Here is a 27,359-nt window from a genome sequence, read left to right as displayed (position 1 = left end):
AATATACAGATTCTTGAAGGAATAAAATAGTTATCCTGACTTGTCTAAATGGGACAAGACCTAGTATAAAAAGAAAATTTAGGGGAGTTTTGTAAAAATTTATCTCCTCAGCTTTCCTTCCTCCTTAACTTCTATTCTTCTTGTCTTATACTTACATCTAAACTTCGCAGCAACTCCAGCTTGTAAGCTTTGCCACACACTGCAGCTGTGGGCATTTGATATTTCCTGTGCCCTTGGTTTCTATGGTCTGACTCCTCAGCATCAACAGCCTAAGGTTTGGGGCTATTTGTCCTCCCTTTTCCTAAGTAAATAAACAAAAGAAAGTTAGCCTAGCTTAGTAATTTAAAATTTGTAAATAACTTGTATTTTCAAAAAGACCCAGAATCCATGACGCTTCAACCAGGATTCATTTGGAATAATTGTGAGCTAATTTAAATATGTCGTAGAATTCAGAAAAATATATACAAGCCTCCAGAGAGTGACAACATCCTCCAGGTTAGAGTTTGGTCACAGGGAGTCTTGGATCTGTGTAAGGAATCCTTGGTTCTTGTTCTGGATCAGCCATTAATCTCCTTTGTGACCTTGGACCAATTGCCTAACTCTGTGGCCTGCTTTCCTCTCTGAAAGTGAGAGTTGACAGCCAGATGACTCTTTCAGCTGTGCCTGTCTGTGAGTTGTTGGCTAGGCTAGCTATAGCCACCTCTGCTCTGGCCTTATGGCTTCTATGTTTCCACTGTGTAACCAGAGCTGGGCTCTGAAATAGCTGACCTGTAATCTGAGTCCATATTTTTTACTGCCTCTCCAGCTGATTAAATTTAACTTCCCTGCCAATGTTCACTGTCTAAAATCACCTGATGGCAGGACCTTGGTGTGTCCCTTTCTCAATGCTGTGTTTTCACCTCTTGTGTATAATTGCAGGGTAGAAAGCAGAGTAACTGAAAGGACCAGACTCCAGGGTTTCCCTTTTATAGCCTGTTTATACAAATGATTTGTGTCTTGGCAGGAAAAAAAGATGCTTGGGAAATGATTATCCTGTTATTGAAGTAAAAAGGGCACTATAACTAATAAAGTAGCAAAAAAGGGCAATGACAAAAGAGAGTGAAAATCCATCCACTTGGTATCCATCACGGTCCGATGCCCTAACGTGTTAGAAGGATCTAGTAAGACAGAGGTACCTTAATAGAATAATTTTATCCACTGTCAACTAATTGTGAGCTGTGAGCACGTTATCTGACTTCTCTGAACCCATTCATATCCTCTATTAAATGACCAGAGTTGGATTAGTTGTCCTCAAAAATTATTTTGAGCACCGACCATTCAATACAGTTTTCATTCTATCATATTTATACCATCAGAGTCTTTGCACACAGATCTTCATCTCTTCCACTTGATATGTGCCCTGTTTTACAAAGGGCCACTTATGTTTGCTCATCCATGCTTTTACAGCGTATTGCTGGGCTTATGGGTTTGTTCTGATTTTTCGTTCTAGACTTTTGCATTCATTTATATAATTATTTTCAGCTTTCTTATTCCTTGGCTGTGTTCCCAGTTGCAGTCCTATCTAAAGAGATTAGGACTGAATCATAAACAAGCTGGTGGTTTTGTCTGCAATGGGGGAGCCCTAACTCTGAAATGAGATGTTTGGGTTTTGAATACTTAAACAGTTGCACACATTAAAATGTAATTATTTACCAGAATGTTTGACTCAAACCTCTCTCCTACATTGTTTCAGGAAACTATTGCATATTTCCTTTGCAATAGGAAATGTTCAAATAAGTGAATGCCTGTGTTAGTAATGAGGTAGAATATAAGCAAATCCAGTGCTTCTCTAGAGCATCAGCCTTAGATGCAGCACGTGAAAGTAAGTCTTAACTGTGCTAATATCCTGAGAAAAGGCAGACACTCTGAATTAATAAATGCATTGTTAGAAGGCAGAACCAGATACTATCGTCATGTAGAATGCAACAGTTATGTGAAATCACATCAATATGTCTTTTACAGAGAAACCGCAAGGGAAAAACCATCATTTTAACTTCTGGAAATAGAGGGAGAAAAAGGTCAGGTGAGAAGAGAGTCTATCTGAATCCTCGCTCTCACAGAAGTCACTATGATTTCTATAAAATTTCTTTCCTTGCTTCTATAACATCACTCCAGGTGAATTTTTCTGTCTGTTCTTTGTTTTATGTCTCATTTCTTTCATTCCTTCAAATAACTCATCTATTATCCTTCATTTTAGATTTGACTCTATAGACATTCTCTGAGCATTGGGTCATTTCGTGAGTATTAAGAGAGTGCTGTATTTTCATTAGGTTGTACTAGATAATGAGTTCTTTCTAATATGTAGGATCCTAGACAGAACAAAGAATAGCTCTCAGAAGGTTCTTCAGCCATCTGTCTCTTCACTTGGATATTCGATGCCATTGTCTTGTTCAGTCAAATTCAAATTACATTGGTAGCAAGGTGGGAATATCCACCGATGAGGTACAATTTTATTTCATTTTATGGTTCCCTTACTACAAAAAATGATTTTTTTTGCTAATTTTACCACTAAATTTAAATGACTATATTCAAACTTTAAGTGATTCAGGGAGCATGAATATGCACCAAGAACATATCAAGGTTATTGACTCAAAAGCTATTATGCTGGTTTGAAACTGTCGTGTAACCCAAAAAAACCATGTCCTTTAATCCTCATTCTATATTGTTGGGTGGGATCTTTTTTATTCTTTCTATGGTGATGTGACCCACCCAATTGTAGGTGGTAACTTTTGATTAGATGGTGTGTTAGTTAGATTCAGTTGTCAACGTGGCCAGGTGAGCATACCTAATCTTGTTGCTGTGGACATAAGCCAATGGTACGTGAACCTCATCTGTTGCCAATTACATCTGCAGTCAGCTAGGAGGTGTGTCTGCTGCAATGAGTGACATTTGACTTAATTGGCTGGTGCTTAAATGAGAGAACGCAATGTAGCACAGCCTAGCAGCTCGGCATTCCTCATCTTAGCACTTGCAGCTCAGCCCAGGCCTTTGGAGATGCAGAAAGAAGTCACTCCGGGGAAAGTTGTTGGAACCCAGGGGCCTGGAGAGAAGACCAGCAGAGACCATCTTGTGCCTTCCACATAAGAAAGAACCTCAGTGGAAAGTTAGCTGCCTTTCCTCTGAAGAACCAACAAAATAAATCCCCTTTTATTAAAAGCCAATCCGTCTTTGGTGTGTTGCATTCCGGCAGCTAGCAAACCAGAACAGATGGTTTCCATAGAGATGCATCACCACCCTTTCATGGTGAAGTTGCTTATTGGAGCTCTTTAAGAGGGAACCATTTTGGAAAAAGCTCAGAGCAACAGAACGAACAGAGCCAACACAGCCAGAGATACTTGCAGATGAAGATGGAAAACACCCTCAGGAGAGCTTTATGGAACAAGAAGCCTGGAGGGAAAGCTAGCAGACATCACCACATGCTCTTCCAGCTGACAGGTGTTCTGGATCCACTGGCCTTTCTTGAATCAAGATATCTTTCTCTGGATGCCTTAGTTTGGACATTTTCATGGACTTAGAACTGTAAACTTGCAACTTAATAAATTCTTAAAATAAGCTGTTCCATTTCTGGTATATTGCATTCTGACAGCTTTTACAAACTAAAACATTATATAGTTAACATTCTCCATATTTTCTTTATCTTCTGAGTACAGAACATCAGTCAGATATAGGGTGTTCTAGTTTTCAAGCTGCCGGAATGCAATATACCAGAACTGGAACAGCAGTTAAAAAGGGGAATTTTGTTAGTTACAAGTTTATAGTTTTAAGGAAGTGAAAGTTTCCAAATTAAGGTACCAACAGAGGTTAACTTCACTCAAGAAAGCCTGATGGGTCAGGAACACCTCTGTCAGCTGGGTAGTCGCATGGTTGACATCTGCTGGTCCCTTGCTCCTGGGCTCTGTTGCTTTCAGCTTCTGTTCCTGTGGGGGTTCCTCACTTTGCTTCTCCAGGGCTGACTTTCTACTCTTGGATTCCCTGGCTCTCTCTAGGTTCTGGCTTGCTTAACATCTCATCGCAACGTCTGCTAGGCTCTAAGCATCTCCAAACATCTGTGTCTCTATTCCCTACTTATTGACATTGGTATCAGCTCTGCTGTGAAGTTTCTTTCAGCTCTGAAACTTCTGTTACTTCTGTTGCTTCTGACTGTCTCCAAAATGTTTCCTCTACAAAGGATTCCATAAACTAATCAAGGCCACATCTCCACCTAATCAAAAGGTCACACCCACAATTGGGTACGCCACATCTCCGTGCATATAATCTAATCAAAGTGGTCCAACCTACAGTATTGAATCAGGATTTAAAAAAACAATTGCTTTCACAAGATTGAATAGGATTAAAACATAGCTTTTCTAGGATACATAATATTTTCAAACCAGCACATAGGGAAAAGAAGCCTAACCCATCATGTTTGGTTCTCAGGCTCAGAAAGAAGATGACTTTTGCCTGAATCTGGGTAATTCCCAGGCATCTTGGGAAATCACATTATAACTGAAGTCATTTTTCCATCCATTTCTATATACATTTCATACTTGCTACATTCCAGTCTCTAGGGATGTGGAGGTGAAAAAAAGTATGATAGTACTGGACACAGTCTGTTCCTGAGTAAGTTCTATAGCTTGATTTGGTTTGAATCATTCATCCTTTCAAAAACATTTACTGTGCTTTAACTACATGTCAGGAACCAGGTGCTTGAGAAGCAACAGAGAATAAAAAAGATGAAGATTTTAGCCCCAGTGAAGCATACAGTCTATTGGGAGAAGACAGAAAATAAACGATAAGCATAATAAAAAGGAAATGCTATACAGTGTAAAATGGTGATGAATGTACTCAAAAATAAAAGGAAAAGGGTATGGTACGGGGAATCAGAAGTGCAGCAGAGAGGAGGCAGTGAGGAAGGGGGTGCAATTTTTTTTTTTTTTTTATGTGGACAGGCACCAGGAATTGAACCCAGGTCTCCAGCACAGACAGTGAGAGAGAATTCTGCCACTGAGCCACCATCGCCCCACCCAAGGACATGCAATTTTAAATGGGGTCATCAGAGTACACCATATTTAGCCAAAAGATGAAGGAAGTCAAGGAGTCAGCCTGTGCAAAGTTGGGGAAGATTAATTAGGCAGAGAAAAGAGCCAGGTCAAGTGCCCTCAGGCAATTGCCTGCCATGTTTGAGAAAGAGAAAGGATGGCCAGTGTGGCTAGAATTAAAGAACACCCAGAGTCAATATCCAAATGTCTTCTTATTCCCAGTTCAGTCTCAGTGGATAGAAAAGATCGGATACAATTAGCCTTCAATATGATGAAAAAAGAACCAATAAATGTTGAGCACTGAATATTTGCTCAGCACCTTCTAAGTTTTCTTATTTTGTCTTTTCATTAACCTGTGAAGGCAGGTATAGCTACCATTTGACAATTTGGAAGAGTAGCACATAGACAGATTATGTGATGAGACCAAGGCTACAAAACTGTTGAGTAATGGAGCTGAGATTTGCCTTCAAAACCTGAACTGTTTGGCTACACTGTCCAACCTCAGTTGTATTCGTTACTTTGAGATTTAATTTCTAACCAAAGCAGACAAAAAATATCTGAGGATCACTAAGACTCAGCTCCATGGCTAGCAAGTAGGGATGGGTTGCCTATTAGAGATAGAGGTGACTGGGACTCCTACTTGTTTATTCCCATTTGCCCTTTTGCCAGTATTCCTTTACCTGCTCACAGGAAGAGAGGTTGTTGAAGGTGACATAGGTATGGAACAAAGACATCAAAAGTGGCAGACAACTGTTTAAAACAACAAGCCAATGAGAGCCAATTAGTGTCCCCTTCAGGGCACATTCTTGAGCAGTCATCTGATAACACCTGCTTCCTCCTCCCAGCACAGAATGGGTAGGGGAATTCGGGAAGTAGTTAGCTGGAGCTCCCAATAACACAACTCCGACCAACAGCTATCGACAGCAACCAAAGATTGGAATCTGTCCATTATAATTTTGCATTTATAAAGCCCAGTTGCGGCTCCTCGCATGAATTGTGATGATTGTTCTGGGAACTTTCATTTCTGACCAGCCTGAGATTAGTCATCCGTCTGTCTCTGAATGCATGCTCTCTTTTCTGATTTGTTACCTGTGCTTGACCCTCTCTCTTATTAGACTGGATAATAATAAAAAAATTAACATTACAGTTTGTACACATGCACACGTTCACGCACATGTACACAATCATTTACTCAGTCATGCCACGCTCTATCTTGCTTTGCATAAAATGTGTAAAATGTCTTTGTAAAATGTACTGCAACAAGATTAAAGTTGTATCCACTGATTGAACTCTTGATGTTTGATGAGGAAAGCAATGGTAGGTAGACTGGAGAGAAAGAGTAGAGAAATTAATTTTTTGGAGGGTTTGGTATAGACAGGCTCCTGGGCCCTGTTAACTTTCTCCTACATGAGTTTGTGTGGTTGTAGGAAAGAGGTGTAAAAGCCCATAACCTGGGAAAACTCCATGTCTCCTTGTGGTCAGTCTTTGCACAGTAACCCACAAAAAAAAAAAAACAAAAAAAAACACAAACCCAGCACTCATTGGCCTTACAGAATGAACAGAATCTTGACTTCCACTTCCAACTGTATGAAACATTGAGCAACCCTCCCACTGTGGTAAAATTTGGTTGTTGCTGAAGTATTATAATGCACTATTTACTGTGTGGCTAGCTCACATGAAAGCAAGAAAGGTCTCGAATGGCAAAAGGAAAAGAAGGAGGAGAAAGAAAGAAGGAAGAAGTATGAGGTAAAAGTGGAATGATGCACCATGAATGCTGAGCAAATGGATTACCTAGGATTGCCTGACCGCTGACTCCAACAGGGTCCTGAGATACAGAGGCTGGGCCTTGAGTCTGCTGCAAGGTACAGAAGCAGAATCTCAGACTTCCATACCAAACCAAGGCCCTCGAAGTGGCTCACAGGTCACTAGCAACCCTAACTGCAGGTGGAAGATATAAATCACCTGTGGAGGAAAGCATTCGCAATCTGGCCGCTCAGGATTACCACAGATTACTCCTCTGAAACCTCTGGGCGTCTGAAAAACACTGTTTAATAGCCACCGGCTCCTGATGAGTCGTGATTGGCTTTAATAAAAGAACTCATTCCACAGTGAGAGAAATAAACCCACCGGGTGGTCGTCCACAGAATTCCCTGAAACACTTAGGATCTTGCACATAACTGTGACCAAGATTTTGATGTCCCAAAATCATAAGAACAGCTAAATCAGCAGAACCTTTGATGAAATTCTGTCAAAACATGTTACCTCGGTGTGTGTCTCCTTACACTAATAAAAACAATAGTATCGTCATCATCATAGCAAATGTTTGAGAGTGCTTACTTTCTATCCTAAGCACTTTATAAAGACAAACGTATTGACCCATCATAGAGACTCTGAGACACATGCTATCATCGTCTTCATTTTACATAAAAGAAAACTGAGGCATGAAGAGGTTTCCAAAGTAAGCATTAAAATCTGGCTGTGTGGATCCATACTAACACCAGCACATACGAGAAACTAAAGAAATATCATTGGTGATTCCTTTTCTCCTTGTTTACCTACTGGGGAGTCTAGGCTGGGCTGGCAGAGAAGGATCACCTTCATTTCCTCTCAATCCCTCCTTGCTCCCAGGATCTTCCAGATCTGGGCCCTCCCAGCCTGCAGCCTCCTGCCTATTGTCAGGTGGTGGTGTTTGCTGTTGACACTGTTGCGTATCTCAGCACCTACTCCAATGTCACTGATCCTATTTCAGACCCCTGGAGGAGGCACTGCTGTTATTCATCAAAAGTCCACAAGATTTTCCAAGGACCACTGATAGACTTTAAGCACTGCAAATATAAAAGTTAACACCCTTCATGGTCTCCAGTAGCATGGTATTGCAAAAGACAAAAAACTGACATCAACTGTGGAGTGCATGTCCCCTTAATTCAGATACTTTTTAAGAGAGAAATTATTGGACATTTGAGAATAAAAACAGGAATTCTAAATGTTACATACTTAAGGGAGAAAGAGTTAAAAATTTTAGATACAAATCACTGCCTATTATTTACTAGGATTCATAAACTAGCTAATTAAGTTAATGTTATAAATCTCCTGGCTGCTAAATAAAAAGCAAATAAGAGCAAATAAAATTTGCACAGAAATAAAAGCTTTAGGAAAAGTTGTGAGCAAGAAGCGTCTGTGTCTTCTTATGTCGGACAGTTGTGACAATGGTTTCTAGAATTTGGTAAATCCAGAGACTAAGAATTTGTAATAAAAAAGCACAACCAGAATTTTAATACAGGGATGCTAAATTGTATTGTGCTTCCCAGATATTGTGTTCTTTTACAAAGTAAAAGATTTTAGCAATCCTGCATTAAGCAGGTCAATCAGTACCACTTTTCTAACAGTGTATGCTAACTTCTGTGTCTCTGTGTCACATTTTGGTAATTCTCGCAATATTTCAAACTTTTCATGATCATTATTCCTGTTACGATGATGTGTTATAAGTAATCTTTGATGTTACTATTGTTACTGCTTTGAAGCACTACAGTAATCAATAAATGTGTGTGTCTGACTGCTCCACCAATCAGTGGTTCCCTCTCTCTCCTTGACCCTCCCTATTCCTTGAGACACAACAATATTGACATTAGGCCAAGTAATAATCCTACAATGGCCTTTAAGTGATCAAGTGAAAGAAGGAATTGCATAACTCTAACTTTAAATCAAAAGCTAGAAATGATTAAACTTGGTAAGGAAGGCATGTCCAACAAAAGCAAAGAGAAACCAAAAGCTGGGCCTCTTGCACCAGTTAGCCAAGTTATGAATACAGAGGAAGAGTTCTTGAAAGAAATTTAAAGTGCTACTCCAGTGGAACACACAAATGTTAAGAAAGTGAAACAGCCTCATTGCTCGTATGGAAAAAAATTTAGTGACTGGATAGAAGATCATGCCAGCCACAATACCCCTTAAGCCAAAGTTGCACCCAGAGCAAGGCCCTAACTTTCTTCATTCTGTGAAGGCTGAGAGAGGTGAGGAAGCTACAGAAAAAAATTGAAGCTCTCAGAAGTTGGTTTGTGAGGTTTAAGGAAAGAAGCCATCTCTATAACATAAAAGTGCAAAATGGAGCAGAAAATGCTGACGTGAAAACTGCAGCCAGTTATTCAAAAGATATAGCTAAGATAATTGATGAAGATGGCTACACTAAACAACAGATTTTCAATATAGATAAAACAACTTTCTGTTGGGAGGAGATGCCATCTTGGACCTCCTTAGTGAGAGAGATCCGGCTTCAGATCTTCAAAGGACTGGCTAACTCTCTTGTTTGGGGCCAATGCAGCTGGTGATGCTCGAATGAATTCAATGCTCAGTTACCATTATGGAAATCCTAGGGTCCTGAAGAAATAGGGTAAATCTACCTGCCTGTGCTCTATAATTGGAACAACAAAGCCTGGAGGACAGCACATCTGTTCACAGCATGGTTTCCTGAATGGTTTAAGCCCACTGTTGAGAGCTACTGCTCAGAAAAGAAAGGTTCTTTTCAAAATATGACTGCTCATTGACAATGTACCTGGTCACCCAAGAGCTCTGATGGAGATGTACAATGAGATTAATGTTTTCATGCCTGTGAACACAACATCCATTCTACAGCCCAAAGATCAAGGAGTCATTTTGACCTTCAAATCTTATTATTAAAGAAGGACATTTCATAAGGCTAATCCTGTTATAGATAGTGAGTCCTCTGATGGATCTGGGCAAAGTTTATTGAAAACCTTCTGGAAAGGATTCGCCATTCTAGATGCCATTAAGAACATTCATGGGAGGAGGTCAAAATATTGTCATTCACAGGAGTTTAGAAGAAGTTGATTTCAGCCCTTATGGATGACTTTGAGAGGTTCAGAGCTTTAGCGGAGGAAGTAACTGCAGATGTGGTGGATGAGGGGTTGCTTCTTATGGAAGAGTAAAGAAAATGGTTTATTGAAATAGAACAAATCAAATAAATCACTCATAGTTTGGGGCAGTCTTAAACATGATATGCTACTATTTTTTCCTCTCTAAATCTGATTCATCATTCATAATCTAACTTTTGTTTTTAGATTAAAATTCCATATTAGATAAAAAGAATGTTGGATTTTAATTTGAGCTAGGTATATTTACTCTAGACCAGGACTTTATTCCACATTTATTTTTGTAATCAAATCCTCTACCATTCTTTGCCTAATAAATTTTCCTATAAAAATTATTCTACATTGTGTAATGCATTCTTTTATTCAGATGGTACCATCCTCAGTCTATTATTATCAAATGTTAAAATATTACCTCTATTTCAGAAACTTCAGTAACAAGAGAAGAGTAAGAGAAGAAAATTGGGGGCTTTGTTCATGAAACCAAACAGATGACTGTAATTAAAATTAAGAATAATTGAAAGTTTAAATTGGAATCCAATTAAATAGTTTGAAGCCCTTACCTATATCTTTATTTCTTTAGTCTCTATTAACAGAAAAGTCAAATAGAAAGATAGAAAAGCAAAACAAAGTAAAGAAAATTTCCAGCTTATATGCTATAATTTAAGAACTTGCATTAACTAGGTCCCAACATTTCAAAAAAAAAGCATTACTTCTGACTCATAAACCTATAGGATCTTGACAGAAATTTTTGTACTAACACCAGTTTTCTGTGTGGTGTTTATGTGATAATATGATGTGGGACATCCTAGAAACCCTTCTTTTTTTTCAAACTAATCATAACACAAACACATTTTAATAAATTGACATCTCAACTAAATAATTTTACAGTAATATAAAACTCTCATACTAACGCATGGCTTATATTTAGAAAAAAGTAATTAGAATTTATTTTTTCCTAGCATCCCAAACAGTATTTATTTCATAATTAACATTTTTTTTGTCTACTGTACCCAACAGAGTTGCAAAAATTCTGGAAAAGAGATGATAAGAGAAAGGCCCAGAAAGAGAGAAGAGATAAGAGGCATGTTCAAAGGAGGGAATACCCCAGCTAATCTTAAACTAATACAGAAAATCTATTGTATCAGACAAACAGGTTTTTCATAAGAGCAGAGCACTTCAGTTTTTCAGTATCTATTTGTATGAGAGTTGACGCCTGCGAATGAGTGATGCTTCATGAAGGAATTTTGTGTGATGGGCAGAGGTGGGTGGAGGACTGATGGATGGTTAGAGACAGGAATTTGGAAAATGGAAAAGTAATTATTGTGCCTGTTTCCATGGATGAAGTCTAAACTATATGGAGAGAAAGGCTTTTGAGAGAGGAAGAGAGCAAGAGAGAAAATTCAGATTTTATAAAACCTTTATATATAATGAAAACCAAAATAAAAAGAGAGATTCATTATCCAGAATATATATTTTAAAATACTCACATCATTAAGAAATTGTCATAAACAAAAGAGAAAATCCATCAATTTTATAAACAGGTCAAATACAGAAAAAGAAAGCTAAATGATCTATGAGACTTGGAAAGACACTCAATCTCACTTTTAATCAAAGAAATATAAAATAAATCAACAATGAGAACCCATCTCACACCTACCAGAATGGCAAAAATTAAAGCAACATAAATGTTGTGTACATACACACTGGAGATAATTCACACACATTGTGGGTATATGAAGACACACATACCCTTTGACCCAGCACTTTCCTTCTAGGTATTTATTTTAAAGACTTGCAGATATGCATAAGCAAATATATGAAAATGATTTTTTTTGCATTGCTGTTTGTCTTAGTGAAAAAGTGGAAATAATTTTCCCTCAGCAAGGAATGAACAAATTGTGGTTTCCTTACATTTCATAATACTTTACAGCAATTAAGATGTATGATCTAACATTTCATGTTTCAATATGGGCAAATATCAAGAAAAGAATTTTGAATAAAAAAATAGCAAAATCATACATATAATATGAAAACATTTATATAAATATTCTTAACTCACAAAACGATATACAAGCAGTTAAAATACAAACACATGCATGGGACTAGAACACACCAACTTCTGAATAGGGATTACCCTTGGGGCTGGACATAAGAGAAAGAAGTAGAAGGGAATAGGTAGGGAGGTAGAGTGTTTCTGTGATATTTTTATTTCTTTTAAAAGTAAAAAGGGAGTTGAGGAACGTCTAGTGATGCGATTTTGACAGCAAAGTTTTTAATCTCCTTCTGAAAAACAACAAATCAAATAGCCAACAAAAAAACCCTTTGACAGCACCTTGAGTAAAACTGGAGGCAAGGAATTTCCTTAAACTTCAGTTTCTGAATGAGAGTGGCTAAATCACTTACAACAGCAGAACTATGACAAAATCAAAGTTGGGTGGCAGAAATAGTGCAAAATGAGTGGGAACAACCCATGTACTCCATAAACCAAGGGAAGAAAACTTTGCCAACCAATAAATATCCCCTCCTAAAAGGAGAGAATCCAACATACTCTAGGTGGAAACATGGGGAGACATATCTGAGAATGACAAGTGAAACTGGGAAAAGTCCCCCTAAACTCCAACTTGCAAATAAATGCAGAAACTGCACACAGGCATGAAAGATCAGAGAACGCGCAACCAAACTCCTAGAAGCGCAGAGCCTGGCTTTAAGGAAAAACTTTTGAAAATGGAATCTAAAATGAAAAGGGCAAGAACGTTAGGGGCGGGAAGGAGGGGTCCAGAGAGAACTAAGGGGCTACCTTGGAAGGAAGGCTTGAAGAGTTCTAAGGCGAAGACATAAGGCTAAAAGCAGAAAATCCCCCAGAACCAGACATAGCTCTGGGAAGCAAAGAAAGGGCCATACAGAAAGGCATATCTGAATCCTTACTAGTAAACCACAGTGAAAACATCCAGGTGATCTGAAAATCTACCTACCCCATTCCCCTCCTCCACCGGATTCTCTCCGTACTAGCACAGGAAACCCACCCTGTTCACATATAGAGATCAGTATAATCCCATTCATAGCTTTTATAAGATAAAAAAGGGAATTATTATAATAATGTCTCAACAGAGTATACCAGAAGAGAATGTTCACAAGTAGATAGAAACTATAACCTAATATTTCAAAATGTACTGAAGGAAATTAGGAAAATGATTAAAGCTTAAAATAACAGCATAAAAGGAGGAAAGTTCAATATGAAATGATCAGAAAATAGGAAGGTATAAAAGAAGAACTGACAGATTTCAGAAAAGAGAGAAACAATGCTATTTCAGAACTTCAGACTGTATTAGAAGGGATATAAAAATGATAGACACTGCCATGGAAAGGAACTAAGTTCTTTCCATTATTTGTTTTTTCTTTTCCTTCCTAGTGTTCCGAGATTCCTTCTTTTGTCCTTTCCTTTCTCTTTGAAGAACTTCTTTACACCATTATTTTAGGGCAGGTCTGCTGGTGACAAATTCTCTTAGTTTTGTTTCAACTGACATTGTCTTTATTTCCTCTTTATTCATGATATAATATTTGGGGTTCTTTTTACCACTTGGATGTTGTATCTCTTCCTTTTGACCTCCATGAATTCAAATAGCAATCAACTGTCATTCAAATCATATTCCTCCTATAAAGTGTAATTTTTCATTTGCTGCTTTCAAGACTATTCCTTTATCTTTAGTTTTTTGAGTTTGATTATGATGTGTCTTGGCATGGATTTCCTTGGGTTTATCCTGTTTGGAATTCACTTAGCTTCTTGAATCTGTAGGTTTATGTATTTTGCTAAATTGGGGAAATTTTTTCAAATACTTTAGACAGAAAATTAGACAGAAAATTGGATGCATCAGGCTAACATAATTGGAGTAATTCATTCTTCTTGCCTGATTCCAAGAAAAGGAACTGCTTTATACTTTTTTCTGTTGGGCATGAGCTTTGTTCATTTCATTGCTCATCAGTATTGCCACCAGAGAGTAGATATAAAAAGGGAAAAGGTGAAACAATTGCATCACTTTTAAACTTGGGTTACTAAAGTTACCAAAAATTATAATTGAAGCATAAACTGAAAAAAAATTTAAAAGCACTTATTTCCAAGATAAACTTTCTAAATTTCGGTTATCTTTGAGAGCCTCTTCCCTGTGAGTATTGTTCTCTGATTAGTAAAGACATTCAACACTGAACTCCAGCAAACAGCTTGGCAGGGTGAAAGGAGTCTTGGAAGTCACAAGAGCTGTGACTTCATACTCACTAGTCACTTCTGGCAAGTTTATTTTCTGACTTTCAGCAAATTTATGTAAGCTCTTTGAGCCTCAGATTTCTTATCTATCAATTGGGTACAATAAAAATCTACCCTGAAAACTTTCTTATGAGTTTAGAAGTAACAAGTAACAGGTCTAGTATTATTGGCCATATGGAAAGGACATAAAACATCGTTATCATTGTCCTGTGGGCATCAGGAGACCTGGGTTCTAGCTCTTCCTAGCAGTGTAGCTCCAGCCAAATTTTGGATTTCCAACAGTAGAATAGAGGTAATATCTGATTTATTTTCTTCTCAGGGTTACTAATAGAAAATAAAATAATTAAATTACTTTCATGTACACTAAAATGCTATTAGAATGAATGAAACTAATGTTTACTTAAGTTGCTTATAGTAGTACTACAGTTTTAAAATTATGTTTACTTGAATTGAGTTTTTTTTTGTTTTTGTTTTTTGAATTGAGTCTTTATCATAGTAGAATAGACTTACTTAGGTTAAAACTTTAACAAAATATTAGGTGGCCACATACAAAATCAGATTAGCAGGCTGTGTTTTTCTCCATTGCTTTCTCAAGTTGCTGATAATGAAAACCACCAGAGTTGGCCTGCAGGGGAAAAAAATCTAGGCAAATGTTGTCGTTTTTTTGTTGTTGTTGTTGTTTTGCCTTTTACTCCCCCTGGGCCTCTCTTCGTGATGACCAACATACTCTTGGTGTTCACTGAAGTGTGACATGCTTCTATTTCCATGCTAAATTTTATCTTCTCATTCATTACTTCCATAAATTATTTCATGAGAAGAGAAAAGAATGAATTAAATAATTTAGAGCTTTTAAAAAATATTGCATCACCATAACAAACAACATTCTTTTCTTAAACTCTTGCTGCATGATCATAAATGTGGACTTTTTTGTAATAAACATTAGAGTGATTCATCTGCTTATTATCATATTTCATTCAGTATCATTCAAGTGTCTAGTCTTAGGTTTCTTATTGGTTTCGTCCAATTTACTTGTCAATGGCTTTACCTGTGTGACTAACAATTTATGGACTTTATTTTCAGCAATTTTATCAATCTGTTGTGAGATTTGTGATTTTTAATTGGCACTGTGGTTGCATTGTGTTATCAGATGCTTACACATCTGGCAATCAACAAGAAGCACATAAAACACTGACTTAATGGAAGGAAATAGAGGCTAGTGTTCAATTCATCAGTGAACATGTTATTAAGAACTTTGTATATTGATATAGCTTGGCAACTTCAGGGACTCAGACAAGAAGTACAGAAGGAGATGGCCTATGACCCTATGAAACAAGAATTATTATTATTATTGTTCCCAATTTACACATGGGTAAATTGAGGCTTAGCCATACTAAGGAAGTTGTCAAGATTGTTAAGTTAGTTTTCTAAGTGGCAGAATCAGGCTTGATCTAAATCTGTTTGACTCTGGAGTTCCCAAGATAGCATAGTAACCCATAAAAAGTAATTGGACCATGCCTTTTTGAGGAAAAGTAAAACAAAGAAAAAGGGAAAAACTCAAGATCAAGAAACACTGTTAATTAAATACACAATTGTGTGGTCCAGACCATTACTTTTGCATGAATTCAGGAAAGGATACAGGACCATAGAATTAAAGCAAAGGGGACATTTAGAGATCATTTAGCCCAATTTCCTTATTTTCTAAATGAGGAAACTGACGCCAAGACAGTTAAATCGATTGCCCCCAAATACACATAGCCCCTTACAACTGAATGGGTCTTAAAACTAGAACTTTTGCCTTTTCCAACATAAATTTGTAACTAGTTAAAAATAATTTACATCCCAATTGTGAGATTACATCTTTTTAATGATGTACATGAGGAAGCTTGCCAACAAAGGACAGGGAAAGAAAGCGAAAAAAACATGGATTTAGTGCTACAGTGACACAGAAAAGGTGGAGGCACAGTAGAGTGTTTCACCCACTGAACAAGCCCATTTGGAGGCTCTAACATCTATCAGGTGTAGAACAAGTTGCTACAAAGTGTATTGTAGGAACACAGGCTCAAGCACAACAAGACTGTTCAGCAAATGGCTACTTTATTACTTACACAACACAAAGAGTCCAAGGAGGGGTGGAGGGAAGAGATTCCCATTGTGGAATCTGCTCAGGTCAGGATGGGTGGAAGTGAAAAGGAAGGAATACTAAAATGCCCTACTTTAAAAAGTAACCCAGGATATAAAAACAAATTTGAAAAACAGGTCCTCTGAGTAGTGGTTATTACAAAAGATAAAAGTCTTCCCCTTGGGCAACTATAAAGCAAATCTCTCTACAAAATACATTTACTGCAAACCATGTGCTATATAACTACATCTGGTTGCCACAGATTTATTTCCTAATGGCAATTATGTTGCTTTCTCAGTTACATCTGGAAGGAATACCCTCCTATGTTAATCTTTGCCCAGTATGTGATATGGAACAGCTCAATACAATTAGCAATTTCAGTTCATAACACTGCCAGGAGCAAAACAGCAAAGTGTGACAGCTGCCAATTAAGAGGCATTGCCAAGTATCCTCAGGGTGCTTTGGCACTTGTGATTAAGTCCCTTTGGCTTAGTCCAGTGACCACACATCCATGCTGAATTTACTCTCCTAACTTCAGAGAGTACATATCAAGATGTAGCTGACTTAGTATTCTACTGCCAGAAAAGAAACTCAGAATCAACCAAAGCCAACCCCCTTCAGGATTCAGGAATCACAGATCTCAGAAAAAAATCTTTAAGGCTATACAGTACAATGTTTTCAACTATGGGTCATGATGTACTGGTGAGCTATGAAATCATTTTGGCAGGTTAGAACTTTCAGGGTTTTTTTTTAAATGAAATTGAGTAAAATAGATTAAAATAGAAAAATCAAAATGCATCACACAGAGTACAGGTGAGTATTATTTTATGAAATAGCAACATCCTTGGGTATAAGAAGGGAAATCATTTTTAGTGACAAGGACAATTTAAGAAAAATTAGTAAATTAAAAATCAGAAATGTGTCTGGGAATAGCAAGCGGTTCTTGATGGCAATGGTTGAGAAAAGATGCAGGTAATTTCTGAGAGATAAACTGGAAAATTATAGGGATCTAGATGGCATTGGGTCATGGAGAACAGCCAAGGAATTAATGTAGGCAATGGAGAGTCATGGAAGGCTCTTGAATAAGGAATCAGCATGATAGAAAGTTTAATCTAACAGCTGTATGGAGGGTAAAATATAATTAGAAGGGAGACTTCCTGTATGGAGGCAAGGTAGCAGCTGAAGAAATAACCCAGACCCAAAGCCGCAGAATCTACATATGCCAAAGTTCTTTCTGCTTCAGCGCTTTGCACATGCTATTCCCTCTGTGTGGTTTGCTCTCCATCACAGCTTCTATCACTTTACTCTAGCTAATTACTTTCAAGTTTTCATACGTCAGTCAACTTTTTTCTTTAAGGGACACTTCCCTTAAAGTGTCATGATGGGCATTTACCCATCATGAATATGTAAATGCCTCCTGTTACACACACACACAAATTCTCACACATATAATGCTTATGGTCAAATAACAAAGGTGCTATTATTTAAATGTCTGTGTCATCCAGTGGAATGTACGGCCTAGAGAAGAAGGATTTTGTTTTGTTCAATGAAATATCCTCAACAATTAGAGTAGTGATGTATATATTGCTGAAGATTAATGACTTTTTGTTGAACAAATGAAGGAAACGTGACAGTGATAACAGAAAAGGAAATAAATGCAGGGTCCATTGGAAAGGAAACACAGGAATTGGGTCCTGGAGCAGGGAAAGGGAGGAGTCCAAGATTCAGTTATTCCTCCTTTCAACAAATATTTGCTCAGCATGCACTCTATGTCAGGCATTGTGCTGGGCACTGGAGAAGTAGAGATGAACAAGATGTATTTCCCTAATATCAAAACACTCATTGTTGGCAAATGAAGGAAAATCTTATATAATGCTATGTGTCAAACTAGTTCTAACAACTTTATTATGCAGAAATTATTATCATTTCCAGTTTATAGATGAGGAAATTAAGATAGATAAATAATTTGCCCAAGTTCTCACTGGTAAATGGCAGAGCTAGGGTTTGGTCCCAAGCTCTTAATTACTATGCTATGCTGACTCTATAGCCTGGATACTGGGACACAGACAGGAAAGTGATGGTCACAAAAATGGCATAATAATAGGCACACATACATGGTCCAGAATTAGTCCAGAAAAGAATGCAGTTATCTGAAAAGGAGAGGTAAGAAAGACTCACTGAAGGAAGCAACATGGAATTGAGCTTTGAAGGATAAGTTTTGAGTTTGCCATGTGGAAAGAGTGATAGGGGGAGGATTCTAAGTGAAATCAGTTCAAAGGCAGAAAATATGAAACAACATGATGTTTAGGGGATCTGTAATCAATTTAGAAGTTTTAGATAATTCCTGGGGACAGAAGACAACAGATGAGGCTAGACAGGTTGGTAGGAGAAGCTTGTCTCAATTCTAAGGAGCTAAAAGCTGATTCTAAAGGTGGTAGGAAACATGGAAATGCTGTAGGCAGAAATGAAGTGGTATACAAGACCAGATTTGCTTATTAAAAATATCACTTGTGATGGTTTGAGCCTGTATATAGTCCAGAAAAACATGTTCTTAAATCTAATCCATTTCTGTGGGTGTGAACACATTGTAAGTAGGATCGTTTGTTGAGGTTATTTCAATTAAGAAGGTGTGTCCCTTCTTATAGGCTTTAATTCTATTACTAGAGTCCTTTATAAATGGAGTGAAATTCAGATAGACAGAGAAAGTCACAGAGGGAGCAGCCAGAGCCTGAAATGAATGGAACCCAGAAGAGAAGGAGACATGAGGAGACATGGCCATGTGCCTTTCCATGTGACAGACTAAGGGCCAAGGATCACCAACAGTCAACCCCAGAATGCCAGTTCAGGAGGAAAGCATCACCTTGATGAGACCTTGGTTTGGACTGTAGGCTAATAATTTCCCATTGTTTAAGCTGACCCATTGCATGGTTTTTGTGGAGCAGCCTAGGAAACGAAAGCACCATACTTGCAGTATTGAGGTAGGATAGATTGAGTGGGTGAACTGAAAAGAGGGAAACCAATTAATAGGTCACTGCAATCATCCAGGTGAGAGATTGTGTGGACCTGACATAAGGCCATAAGAGTGGACACAGAAATTTAAAAAGGAAATCCTGCAGTACTTAGAGCTGTACCAGATGATGCGGAGAGAAAAGGAGAGGTAAGAATTTTCTCAAGGTTCCTGACTTGGAAAACCAGGCCTCTGAAGGGTTGGTGGGACAACACCAAAAGAGAGAAGTATTTCCAAGAGTAAAGATGGTGGATTCCCTTTGGAGCATGTTTCATTAGGAGTGGACTGATTACCCAGGTAAAGAGTCTATCAGGCTCTTGGTAATGTGGGATCTCCACTAAATAAAAAATCTGAAGCACACAAGTGTTAGTGGAAGCCCTGGGTATGGATGATGTTGCTGAGAGAGAGGACAAAGGAAAGATCCAAGGGAAGCACAGAACCTTGGGGAACCAATCATGGAATGAGAGGGGAGAGGAAGAGAAATTAGAGGAAAGTAAAACATAACCAGAAAGGTAGGGAGTTATTCAGCAAGTGTTACATCACAGAAGCAATGGAAGCATGCACTTCCTCTGGGAAGACTTCCCTGACCACCTCTTTACATGCAAATGCTTCTTTTCCTTTGCTTCCAACTGCGTTTTCAGTATTAGTTGCACTTTACAAAGTATATATCCCTTATCTGAACAACTATCTTAAATACTGAACTGCATGCACTTTGAGGATTAGAACAGTACTTAACTCCATTCACATTGCTGACCAAAGGACTTGCTCTCTAGAAGGTTCTTGATAAATGTTTGATGAATGAAACACTTTGGGAAACAGTGGATTATTATTTAGACTCCCTCAAAAAGGGCCACTACAAAATCTACCTAGTTTTGTTTGCACTTTTTATGTCCCAAGAATATAGTTACTTGCAGTTCCATGATACTCCAAGTTGATCTCTGTTTCTAGCAAATCATCTTCTATTAATGACCTGATGAAGTCCTAATCTTTTTTCACATCACAGTTGCATCTTCCATGAGGCCTTTTCCACTGTCGACCCAGAGATCAAGCCATTATCAAAGACCTCATCCCAAGATATATTAGTCATCCCTCTCCCATATGAACTCCATGTGTTATGTATATTCCTCTTATTACACAGGCATTACAATTCTGTGTTCATCCTTGTGTCTCACGTTCCTAGACTGTGAGCTTCTAGAGGAAGAATCCATGACGATCTGTGGCCCCACAGCTATCACAGAAGTCAGCAAATAGTGGATACGTAGATAAAGGGTGTGGAATTGGACAAACAGGCCAGTATGTTTTGGTCAGCATGTGGGCTGCTCTTAGCCCTGGCACCTTGATCAGCCTGAGCCACAGGGTCCGAGCAAAACAACAACCCCTCAGAGGAGAGTCACGGAGGGAAATCAGAAACCTTGAGCAGGTAGCACGTCAGACACACACCATGTGGACGGGGGCGAGTAAATCATGCAGCAGGTTGCTATGGTAAAACTGACATCAGAGGGAAGACAAAGACAAGGAACACTATTTTCACTATTTTAATAGGTGCATAAATAACATTCCAAATTGTTTTCACATTCATTATCTCATTTGATCATCCTGATAACTTTGTAAAGCAGGGATTTTTAAATATGCCTGCTTTATGAAGGAGGAAATGGGCACTCAGAGAAGGGCTGATGGTGATGGAACCAAATTCCATCTCGACTCTTCTTTTGTATTCTTCCCAGGCAGCAGGGCAGAGGGCTGGGTGCTCTTATTTCTGGTTCAGCATGAATGCTCTGAATGCCTCATTGGACTTATAAGTAATTTTGCTATCTTCATGCTTGCTAATGTACAACCCCTTCTCTCTCACATCATAAGAGAAGTGTTTAAGAAACAACTCTATTTAACCAGCCTCTTCTTAACTTACCATACAAGGCCCTTTTATTGCTCCAAAAAGCCTTTCCAGTAACATGCCTTCCACTGGCCTCCTGCACCCACCAAACTGGCTGTACCAAACTGTTGGCTATTTCCTGAGTCAACTGTCCACTGTCACTCATCCATGCTATTTGCTTAGGCTCTTTTTCTTCTGTGAAAATCCTCCTCTTTCTCTCAGACTCTCACTTATTATGCAAGGCTGTTTCATTATCTACTCAATGAAGACTTTTCCAACCATCCAGACAGATTTTCTTGTGCTCTCTTCCATGCTTTTTAAAAGTAAAAATGTACTTTTATTATAGCCTTCATCACACTATAGTTATTTGCTTGTCCGCCACCCCCCCCCCACCCCAGTTTAATACTTTCTCCTTGAGGGCAGGAATCCCAACTCAGAATCTATGGGCTCTTTACTTGTAGTTTTAAATGGCTGGAAAGATGGAGGACCTGTAATCATCACTAGGTATACCCATTAGCCAAGCTGGATTCTGAAGAAGCTATCCCAACTGGTTTGACAGGATAGAAGTTCCTAGGCATATTGTTCCCCAGATGAATTAAACATTTCAGCTGCTCAAAATGTCTATGCTTAGATTGCAAATACACAGCATTTCTGCCACACTCTTCCCTTCCTTGTCCATGGTAGACATTGCTAAACACCATGGCAGAAGTCAATACTCATAACTCAGAGTGGAGACTCAAGATTTATTCCATTTGCTGTCTTGGGCCTATAAGATAAAGATCAAACTCCTCCATAAATCCCACAAGTTAATCATACCTTAGATATACTGTACTGTTTTATTTTCTAGGCCTTTGCATATGCTGTTCCTTCTGCCTGGAATCTATGTACCCCCACCCCACCCCATTTCACCTATTGGCCATTTTGTACATCTGGTATACTCCTTCATCTTCGTAAGTCCACTTTAACCTTACCTCCTCTGTGAAGCTCATCTTAAGTTTGCAGGCAAATTTTAACAGGTGAGAATGAGGTCAGAATGAGGAGATTGGTGGGCAGGACTCTTAGGCCACATTGAGATTTCTGCTGTGAACGTAAACCTGATAATATAATTAACTGGAGACATAGATTAGTTGCAGAAATATCAACCTGACTCTGTACTAGCCCTGGCTTTGCAATCTCTGATACTGGAAGCTCATCTGACCTGCGACTGGCTTTAATGCTAACTCCCTCTGTGAAGTCCTTCCATTTTTAAGGTGCTATTTTAGTTTATCAAAAATTAAAGTATGTTCTCCCCTCCCACATTCTGTTCAAGAAATATATCTTCCACAGTAAGATACTTTTATCAAGGTTACCAAGCTGGCTTGTCAAAAGTTTGTCACAGAATTATAAGTAGTTTTAGCCTTCTTCAAACATGGTTGCATTGGTGGAAGGGAGAGGGAAAAATGGGAGGTAAAGAGTGGCAGTTGACTTTTTAAAAGCCATTGCTATGATAGGTGTTTTGACTTGACTTGGTTCTGGAAGTCTTCCCTATAACTTTGAGATTTATTAGATATATCATCTGAATGGATATGTTTGAAAAGTCGTGAGAGGTAAATGGTTATTTTTCTTCAGTGTACACTCATATTGTTTTCCCTGCAAGATAAAGCAGTATTAATATTGGAAAACTCTTAAATTTTTATTTTTATTTTGTAAGCCATGTACATAACTGATAGTATTTCTTCCTTTGCAATGGATGCCTGAAAGCTTTGTGTCAAAATTTTGTTCAACTTCCAGCAGAGTTCATTTCTCAAACTGAATAAAATGAGCTACCATGAAGAGTACTTCCTATGTTCCAAGCATTGACAAAGCACTGAGTACCATTTAATCCTCCCTAGATGTAAGTGCCTTATGAATTAAATTATAGTTTCATCTCTATCTTTACAGATGACAGAGCTGAGACTGGGAGAAATTAAGGAAGGTGGCCAAGATTTACTCAAACAGTTATTTATGATGACAAAGCTTATTTGGTAAGTATGACATTCAGACCACAGATACAAGTATATAAGAAATATCATATTTATTATTTTGTATAGGATCCACTACCAGGAATAGTTGTGCTTCTTCTAAAATCACTGGTTTATTTTTATCTTACGGACACCATGAGTCATATAATAGGTTGCATTTCCCTTTCTGCAGGTCTTTTGGAAACATTTTGATCAGATATGTATCTGTGTGCTCTGATAGACCTAAAAATATTTCCTAGACTGAATTTCATGAAATGGAGATCTGCTTTTAAAGCACTGTACATTATCATATATACCAGGACATGGAAAGGAAGATTCCTAGTGTAGTGGTCTCTGATCTAGTCTCTCTCTCTCTAATTTTAACATTGCTCCTTCCTTTTTTTAATTAATTTCTGGATTCCAGGTTTTTATATTTAATTAAGAAATATGGTTACTACTAATAATAACACTTGTTTTAGACCTGACGTTTCAAGTCTAAGAAAAACATGCAATGCCTTCATCTCTACCTCTCTTTAAATCTTTAAGGTTTTTCCTCCATGGAGTTGGGGGAAGAAAAGGTTATATGTCAGCTCAGGAGAAAGGATGAGCAGGGCCGAGCCGCTGGAACCACTGCACAGTGTGAATCTGCCTGTACTTTCACCTCCTTTGCCCGGAGGCAATTCCACAGACCCAAACAGTTTCTCCGCCCTTCAGAGCAGGAGCTCTACTTACGTCCCAGGAGGCTGCCATGCACCTGTGGGCACTCAATAAATATTGACTAAATTGAATGTTGCCCTGCGTTATCTTCTTTCTCTCTGTTCCCTCCCCTGGTCCTCTGGCTGGTTCCTTCGTCCTTGAAAATTAGGTATATATTTTTCAATCTCCCTTTACATTTTGTCAGTTTTCTATGTTAGGTCTCACTGCCTTTTGATATCACATCTTTGTTTTCTCTGGATTTGGGGTCTCAATTCACAGCTTCTCTCTGAATCTGTCCCTCTCTACTCCTTTTCTCTGAGCCTTCATTTCTTCCTTCCACCTCCCCCATCCTGACATCTTTCCATACTTATATCTTTTTTTCCCCTCTACAGTTATCATCAGAAATGATTGCATTTTTCTAAGAAATTGGACACACTTAAAAATTTTTATGAATCAATTTTGTGAATTCATTTCACTCTTTTTTTAGTTCTTGGAAACAGTATTTTCAGTCCCCGAAGGTAGGAACTCAGGAAAAGTGGGTTGGTCTGTACATTCTAAGTAACGTAGAGTGATTTGGACAGCTCTCTTCTGGGTTTCCTCTTTGCCCTATGCCCAGAGAGCAATGCATTCCTTCTCTCTTTCTAACACAGTGACAGAGACATTTCACCAGGCAACTATCACCCTGGAGGAAATACCCGGCTTCTCCCTTCCCCTAGTACTTTATGCCCCATTCCAGTAACTTGACCATGTTGGCACTGAAACACTGGTTGCATAAAGTCCTCAGAGTCCTGATACTGGCTTTCTGCCTTCCATGCATTGGATTTTAAGGAGCAAAGTGAGACACCAATTTGCTACTGCTTTCCTTTATAGCTTTCTGGAGATGGTGTGAATTTTGAGATTTTGAGATGTGACGGTGCTGCCTTTGACATTAAAATTAATTCCCTAAGGGCGGGCCGCGGTGGCTCAGCGGGCAAAGTGCTTGCCTGCTATGCCGGAGGACCTCGGTTCGATTCCCGGCCCCAGCCCATGTAACAAAAAACGGAAAAACAAAATACAATAAAACAAGAAAATGTTTAAAGATGTTTCCCTTTCTTCCTTCCTTCCTTCCTTCTATCCTTCCTTCCTTCTCTCTGTCTTTCCTTTAAAAAAAAAAAAAAAAATTAATTCCCTAAGCACCATCTGTTCCTGGAAAGGTAGCAAACTAATCGATACCTAAGAAGGTATCTGGAGAATTGAGCATTAAAGTGTCCATGGCATGAGATAATAAATTAATGTTGCTTCAAGCTTTATGGTAAGCAAAGGTGTCTGTCCTTTTATTTAAGAGAACTAATTTTTTTAAAAATCTTTCAGCCAGCATTATGGAGGGTTTAGCATGTGCTAATAGTTTATGCAAAATATTTCATTAAATCCTTACAACAATACTGCAAGTTAATATGATGTACACTTTTTTGCATATGAGGAAACTAGGTTAAAAGAAGTTGAGACTTGCCAAAGTTCATGCAAAATAGCAGAGTTCAAACTTAAGTATGAATATTTTTATATCCTTGAGGGCAATTTTTATGCTTAAGGGAAAAGCTATTCAAGTTTTTCTTTTTTGGTGCAAAATTAGTGTTCATTTAATTAAAAAATCTTTGTTCTTCTCTGCTTGAATATTAGTTTATAAATGTTATTAATAAATTCATAAATCTATCACATTTTACAACTACTTTTAAGTCTTTATAACTAAATTAAATTCCTTAAATATTTAACCACATTTATTAGTGTAATATATTTTTCTTTCCTTTTTAAGTATGTCCACTGTGTGACTTATGACTCCCCAAGAATGTAAGTAATTTTTATAAGTCTAACAAATTAAATTATAAAATTAGACATAAAAATCTAAGAATTTATAGATATGATGGATCTATAAATCTATAAATCTAAAATTTATAGATACGGGTGAACCTTTGGATTTTCTTAAGATTCCAACTTGACATTGTCTAAAATAATTATTCATTTTAACTTAAAATTATAGGGTTGATCTTTCATTCTAACAGGTCAAATTTTCTTAAAAACTATAAATAATTAAAATTCTAAATAAGCTCAAATTCCTAAGCATAGACATTTTAGTCCTGTGACTTTGATATTTTGAAATTCTACACATAACACTAAGTAATTGCCATTACTAAAGGATAAGGAAACTATTAAATTATCTCCAATAATTTTGATGTTACCATCCTAAGCAATTTTGGAAGTTGGTTTCTTAGCTTGCTAAAGTTTCTTAGAAACCAGGGTTATCAGCCAATATGACTGTATCCTTATCGGCAATGCTGTTGGGACACACTGAGCCTTGTTTAGCTAAGTCAATATTTGTGATAGACAGATAGCCCTCAAGATTCCTACCCCCTAGTACACACAATCTATATAATCCTCTTCCTCTTGAGTGTAAGAAGGACCTGAGAATATGATGAGATGTTATTCCTAGGATCTTGTTTCATTATGTGACAAAAACTATTTTGCAGATGTAATCAGAGTCCCTAATCAATTGACTTTGAGTTCATCTAAAGGGAAGTGTCTTGTGGTGGGCCTGACATAATCAGATGAGTCCATAAGTGAGACAAGCAGCAGCAGCCGCACTGTCCTGCTGGGCTTGAAGAAGTAAGCTGCCATGTTGTGAGAGGAGGGTGTCCCATGAGGAGGACCTGCAGGCAGCCTCTGGGAGTAGAAAGTGGTCTCAGACTGACAACTACCAAGGAATTGTGCCAAACACCAGGGAGCTTTTGGAAGGGGACCCCAACCCTTAGATGAGATCACAGCCTCAGCTGACACTCTGATTTCAGCCTGGGGAGGCCCTGAGAAGAGGACTTAGAAAATCCGCATACAAATTCCTGGCCCTATAAAACTGAGATAATAAATTTGTGTTGTTTCAAACTGCTACGACTATGGTAATTACACTGCGATAGAAAACTAATAAACCCCCAAACTGAGCAGTCTTGCCTCCCATTTCCTTAAATTCAAAGTATATATAACTAATTCTTCTTTCCATTTGAAGAGATATGAAATCTTCACCCAAGCAGCTCTTCATAAAAATTGATGCCTCTTTATAAAATTTTTTTATTATTTTTGGGTGAGATACTTAAACATCTTCCTCAGTTCCTATAGATAGGAACATGAAAGGATTTCTATCTATTCATTACAATTTTCACTCTTTGGGTCTTAACTCTTTTAGGTATTAAAATTGTATCTTCTTGAATTCTGATTATCTTTCATCACTTTGTCTAACTATTCCAAGATCATTTCATTTAAAATCCAAGAGCCCAGAACTCTCTGATGCTAAAGGATTGGATTCCTCCCTTTAGCAATTAGGGATAAGGTTTGACTAAAAGTCATGATGAAACTGGGATTCCTGTTGTTGCTGCGTTTTGAGAACATTCTAAAATTTTTCTGGCTTGTGCTTCTGGGATTCCCTGTGTTTAACCTGAAGCAATAGTAATTTATATTCTAGCATCAC

At 37.9% G+C, this 27,359-nt stretch overlaps 1 long non-coding RNA gene across 1 annotated transcript in view; it reads left to right on the top strand.

Annotated features, from left to right (window-relative positions):
* LOC143649529 (uncharacterized) overlaps positions 1–24,761 on the top strand; it is a 38,261-nt gene extending 13,500 nt beyond the window's left edge. The window contains exons 2-3 of the long non-coding RNA XR_013159087.1: positions 23,115–23,197; positions 23,720–24,761. This is a non-coding gene — a long non-coding RNA (uncharacterized LOC143649529). The remainder of the gene's footprint in view (positions 1–23,114; positions 23,198–23,719) is intronic.
* The last annotated feature ends 2,598 nt before the right edge of the window (positions 24,762–27,359 follow it).

The sequence above is a fragment of the Tamandua tetradactyla genome, chromosome 11, assembly GCF_023851605.1.
Source record: "Tamandua tetradactyla isolate mTamTet1 chromosome 11, mTamTet1.pri, whole genome shotgun sequence".
In the NCBI taxonomy this organism is placed as follows: domain Eukaryota; kingdom Metazoa; phylum Chordata; class Mammalia; order Pilosa; family Myrmecophagidae; genus Tamandua; species Tamandua tetradactyla.
This window is presented reverse-complemented; position numbering and strand designations above follow the sequence as displayed.